This window comes from Dreissena polymorpha, chromosome 11 (assembly GCF_020536995.1).
Source record: "Dreissena polymorpha isolate Duluth1 chromosome 11, UMN_Dpol_1.0, whole genome shotgun sequence".
Classification (NCBI taxonomy): Eukaryota; Metazoa; Mollusca; class Bivalvia; order Myida; family Dreissenidae; genus Dreissena; species Dreissena polymorpha.
Window position 1 is genome coordinate 3,609,283 of NC_068365.1, and position 6,503 is coordinate 3,615,785.

At 37.8% G+C, this 6,503-nt stretch overlaps 1 long non-coding RNA gene across 1 annotated transcript; it reads left to right on the top strand.

Annotated features, from left to right (window-relative positions):
- The first annotated feature begins 2,040 nt into the window (after positions 1-2,040).
- LOC127850552 (uncharacterized) lies at positions 2,041-5,324 on the top strand. The gene is made up of 3 exons (XR_008035349.1): positions 2,041-2,554; positions 2,657-2,815; positions 5,230-5,324. It is a non-coding gene; the product is annotated as an uncharacterized LOC127850552 (long non-coding RNA).
- The last annotated feature ends 1,179 nt before the right edge of the window (positions 5,325-6,503 follow it).

Below are 6,503 nucleotides of genomic sequence, written 5' to 3' on the forward strand. Positions count from 1 at the left end.
TCTCTTAACTCTATAGTTAAGAAACGACCAATGAAACCGTGACATTTGCCATCTAATTGTGGTTTAACCTCCACTGATTGGTTGTCTCTGAATTATGTAGATAAGAGATTTGTATCTTTTTTAGACGCACTTTGAACCGCGATTCAAACTCTTGAACTCGGGTTAAAGTAATAAATAGTTAACTGTTAAATAATGAATGTGCATTCCGTGCATCTTAACCCCAGTTTTAGACTTTGAACCGCAGTTTAAGACTTTGAACCGCAGTTTAAGACTTTAAACCGCAGTTTAAGACTTTGAAACGCAGTTCAAAGTCTCTTAACCCTATAGTTAAGAAAGGACCAATAAAGAATTAATGTGCAAACGGCACTTTGAACTCGGGTTCAAAGTTTCTTAACTATACAATTGACTGTTAAATAATTAATGTGCATTCCGCGCCTCTTAACCACAGTTTAGGACTTTGAACCGCAATTCAAAGTCTCTTAACCCTATAGTTAAGAGATGACCAATGAAGTCGCGGTATTTACCTTCTAAATGTGGTTTAAGCCACGCTGATTGGTTGTCTCAGATTACAGATTTGTATCTATTTTTAGACACACTTTGAACCGTGGTTCAAAGTCTTGAACCGTGGTTCAAAGTCTTCATGTGCAAACGGCACTTTGAACCCGGGTTCAAAGTCTCTTAACTATATAGTTAACTGTTAAACTGTAGTTTAAGGAATTGATGTGCATTTCGCTTGCCATACCACTGCCTTATTAAAATGACCATTCATTAGTGAAGATATTCACCTATAGACAGTTGTGATAATAAAGAGATCTTTATCAAGCAAATTGTTGGTTAAGAACCTTGAAACTTTCACACATGGTAGCTACGAGCATATGTGCACATGGTAGCTACGAGCATATGTGCGACCCTGCACTATTTGGATTTTTTTTATCTGACCCCTGGGTCAAAAGTTATGGGGGTTGGGGTGGGGCCGGGTAAGAGATTTTCACTCATTTTTGTAGGTTATTTTACATTAACTTCTTCATTTCTACACCGATTAACTTCAAATTGATACTGAACCTCTCTTATTACAATACGGTCAATCTCAACTATGCCTGGCCCCATTACCCGGGCGCCATGCCAACAAAGACCACACCCACCCAAAATTGCCTTTTACTATAACTTCTTCATTTCTACACCGATTCACTCTTAATTGCATGATACTGAACTTCTCTTATGACAATACGGTCGATCTCAACTATGCATGGCCCCATTACCAACCCTGGGGCGCCCCTGGGTCAAACATGCGGTGTGGGGATACTCGTCGGCCTCTTCCGCGCCATTTCTAGTTATTACATGTATAAGTTTATTACTGCCTGTGAGATTTGTCAGACCAACTCTATGTATGCAATAATGATGATGATAAAAGTAAAAATGGTTACTTGTCTTTTTAATCATATAAATGATTACATGTTTATTACTGCCTGTGAGGATTGTCAGACCAACTCTATGTATGCAATAATGATGATGATAAAGGTGGTAGTGGTGGTGACTGGCCTTTCTCACGATAACATGAGTATAAATGCCTGTGAGATTTGTCAGACCAACTCCAAGCATGCAATAATAATAATGATGAAGATGGTAGTGATGGTGACTGGCCTTTCTCATGAAAACATGAGTATAACTGCCTGTGAAATTTGTCAGACCAACTCTAAGCATGAAATATTGATGGTGATGAAGGTGGTAGTAATGGTGACTTGTCTTTCTCATAACACGAGTATAACTGCCTGTGAGGTTTGTGAGATCAACTCTTATGTATGCAATAATGATGATGACAAAGGTGGTTAGTGGTGACTAACGTCTTTCTCACGATAACACGCCTATAACTTCCTGACAAAATCTCACAGTGTGAGATTTGTCAGACCAACTCCAAGCATGCAATAATGATGATGATAAGGGGGGAGTGATGGTGACTTGTCCTCATGATAACACGAGTATAACTGCCTGTGAGATTTTTAAGACCAACTCCAAGCATTCAATAATGATGATGATGAAGATGGTAGTGATGGTGACTTGTCTTTCTCATGATAACATGAGTATAACTGCCCATGAGGTTTGTCAGATCAACTCTCTGTATGCAATAATGATGACGATAAAGTTGGTATAGGTGGTGACTTGCCTTTCTCATGATAACATGATTATTACATCCCGTGAGATATGTCAGACCAACTCTCTGTATGCAATAATGATTATGATGAAGGTGGTTCTGGCAGTTACTTGCTTTCTCATAAATACATTGATAATTACATCCCGAGAGATTTGTCAGACCAATTTATGTATGCAATAATGATGATGATAAAGGTTGTGTACATGAAGGTGGTGACTTGTCTTTCTCTTGATTACATGATTATATGTGCCTGTGAAATCTGTGAGACCAACTCTCTGTATGCAATAAAGATTATGATGAAGGTGGTAGTGGCGGTTACTTTCCTTTCTCATGAATACATTGATAATTACATCCCGTGAAATTTGTCAGACCAACTCTATGTATGCAATAATGATGATGATAAAGGTGGTAGTGGTGGTGACTGGCCTTTCTCATGATAACATGAGTATAACTGCCTGTAAGATTTGTCAGACCAACTCTATGTATGCCATAATGATGATGATAAAGGTGGTAGCGGTGGTGACTGGCCTTTCTCATGATAACATGATTATAACTGCCTGTGAGATTTGTCAGACCAAGTCTAAGCATGCAATAATGATGATGATGAAGGTGGTAGTGATGGTGACTTGTCTTTCTCATGATAACACAAGTATAACTGCCTGTGAGGTTTGTCAGATCAACTCTCTGTATGCAATAATGATTATGATAAAGGTGGTATAGGTGGTGACTTGCCTTTCTCATAAAACATGATTATTACATCCTGTGAGATGTCAGACCAACTCACTGTATGCAATAATGATTATGATGAAGCTGGTAGTGGCGGTTACTTTCCTTTCTCATGAATACATTGATAATTACATCCTGTGAGATTTGTCAGACTTACTTTATGTATGCAATAATGATGATGATAAAGGTGGTGTAGGTGCAGGGCTCGACATTAACTTTTGAAGCCACTTGTCCAGTCGGACAAGTGGACCATAATTTCACTTTTCCTGACCAAAAAGCAACTTGTCCTGACCATTATATCTTACTCTGCTCAGTACTTTGCAAAATAATGAAATAATACAAAATGCTCAAATCATAAAGACTTGAATCGTTCAAAATACATGTAAACATAATTGTAGGCAATTTCAATACAAAAAGAACTGACTAGAATAACAGGAAAACTCAATATTATTGATTTTTAAACATTATACAAAGCCAAAGTACCTGACAAAAACTTGTGTGTTGCCAACATCAAACAGAAAATGTTAAAAGTGATGTATATGTACAGTACTTAACTGATATTTAAAAAAAAAATCATTCTATACATAGAGAGGACGTCACTACGTTAATTGTCTGTAAGATCGGTGTGTACCGGTGTCGTAAAATGCATATTTTTTACAAGGGAGAATATTCTTGTTATCTTGGCAAAGAAAAAAATGATAAGGGTTGCTTCCCTTGTAAACAGTACAGTGTAGTACATGTATCACATGGAACTATCGGAATATCTCGGGCTTCGACGATTAAACGTATACAAAATATACTCGTGGAAAGTTGAGTGATATCTCCACAGAAATAATGGCTTTAAAGGCATTTTTTTCTAAGTTATAGAATTATAATGACCACTTGTCCCGTCGGACTAGCAAATTCTTTATTTACTTGTCTGGACTAACAATTTGGTTGTCCAGGACAGTCGGACTACCTTTAATGTCGAGCCCTGAGGTGGTGACTTGTCTTTCTCTTGATTACCTGATTATAAGTACCTGTGAGATTTGTCAGACTAACTCTCTGTATGCAATAAAGATTATGATGAAGGTGGTAGTGGCGGTTATTTGCCTTTCTCATGAATACATTGATAATTACATCCCGTAAGATGTGTCAGACCAACTCTATGTATGAAATAATGATGATGATAAAGGTTGTAGTGATGGTGACTGGCCTTTCTCAAGATAACATGAGTATAACTGCCTGTGAGATTTGTCAGACCAACTCCAAGCATGCAATAATGATGATGATGAAGATGGTAGTGGTGGTGACTTGTCTTTCTCATGATAACATGAGTATTACTGCCTGTGAGATTTGTCAGACCAACTCTATGTATGCAATAATGATGATGATAAAGGTGGTAGTGGTGGTGACTGGCCTTTCTCATGATAACATGAGAATTACTGCCTGTGAGATTTGTCAGACCAACTCTTTGTATGCAATAATGATGATGATAAAGGTGGTAGTGGTGGTGACTGGCCTTTCTCATGATAACATGAGTATAACTGCCTGTGAGATTTGTCAGACCAACTCCAAGCATGCAATAATGATGATGATAAAGATTGTAGTGATGGTGACTTGTCTTTCTCATGATAACACGAGTATAACTGTCTGTGAGGTTTGTCAGATCAACTCTCTATATGCAATAATGATGATTATAAAGGTGGTAAAGGTGGTGACTTGTCTTTCTCTTGATTGCTTGATTATATGTGCCTATGAGATTTGTCAGACCAACTCTATGTATGCAATAATGATTATGATGAAGGCGGTAGTGCGCACTTGCCTTTCTCATGAATACATTGATAATTACATCCTGTGAGAATTGTCAGACCAACTCTATGTATGCCATAATGATCATATGATGATAAAGGTGGTAGTGGTGGTGACTGGCCTTTCTCATGATGACATGAGTATAACTGCCTGTGAGATTTGTCAGACCAACTCTAAGCATGCAATATTGATTATGATGAAGGTGGTAGTGCGCACTTGCCTTTCTCATGAATACATTGATAAATAATGCCCATGAGATTTGTCAGACCAACTCTATGTATGCAATAATGATGATGATAAAGGTGGTAGTGGTGGTGACTGGCCTTTCTCATGATAACATGAGTATAACTGCCTGTGAGATTTGTCAGACCAACTCTATGTATGCCATAATGATGATAATAAAGGTGGTAGTGGTGGTGACTGGCCTTTCTCATGATAATATGAGTATAACTGCCTGTGAGATTTGTCAGACCAACTCTAAGCATGCAATAATGATAATGATGAAGGTGGTAGTGATGGTGACTTGTCTTTCTAATGATAACACAAGTATAACTGCCTGTGAGGTTTGTCAGATCAACTCTCTGTATGCAATAATGATGATGATAAAGGTGGTATAGGTGGTGACTTGCCTTTCTCATAAAACATGATTATTACATCCTGTGAGATGTCAGTCCAACTCACTGTATGCGATAATGATTATGATGAAGGTGGTAGTTGCGGTTACTTTCCTTTCTCATGAATACATTGATAATTACATACATCCTGTGAGATTTGTCAGACTTACTCTATGTATGCAATAATGATGATGATAAAGGTGGTGTAGGTGGTGACTTGTCTTTCTCTTGATTACATGATTATAAGTGCCTGTGAGATTTGTCGGACTAACTCTCTGTATGCAATAAAGATTATGATAAAGGTGGTAGTGGTGGTGACTGGCCTTTCTTATGATAACATGAGTATAACTGCCTGTGAGGTTAGTTCAGACCAACTCTAAGCATGCAATAATGATTATGATGAAGGTGGTAGTGCGCACTTGCCTTTCTTATGAATACATTGATAATTACTGCCCGTGAGATTTGTCAGACCAACTCTCTTTATATAATAATGAAGGAAAGGGGGCATATAGTGATTGGACTGTGTGTCTGTCTGTCTGTCTGTCTTTCCGCCACACTTTGCGTTTAGGTTTCGAAAAATGCTCAAAACTTCTATCTCCTTGAGATATAACCTTCATATTTGGTATGCATGTGTATATAGACAAGGCCTTGCCATACGCGCACAAAGTTTTACCCCTGTGACCTTGACCTTGAACTTACGGTCCGCGTTTAGGTTTCGAAATCTGCGTTTAGGTTTCGAAAAAAGCTCATAACTTATATCAAGCATTTATAGGGGGCATAAGTCATCTAATGGTGACAGCTCTTGTTCTGTTTTAATTACAGGTGAACGGACGACATTATATGTTTGGCTTATTTTGATTTTCAGATAAATCAAGAGTTGTGCTTAACGTGGGACATTAAACACAAAGTAACATCTGCATGCCACCCACAAACAAACGGCCTTGATGAAAGGACCAATCAAACAATCAAAAGGTAAATTTCAAACTGTTTATCACTGAAAAGTGACTGTGTTTCTGCTTATTATTCACTATAAATTTTAACCAAGTATTTGCCAATCTGTTTGTCTTTGTGTGTAAATTTGGCCTTGCTCACCCTTAAATTTACACACCAGATTTTCCAAAATTAATCATAAAGAGAGATAGGTTCCTCCTCAATTGCTGGTACATGTAATTCTAACGAAGCCTTGAAGATTTGGATTTCTACCCTGAAGACTTTAGCTGGTT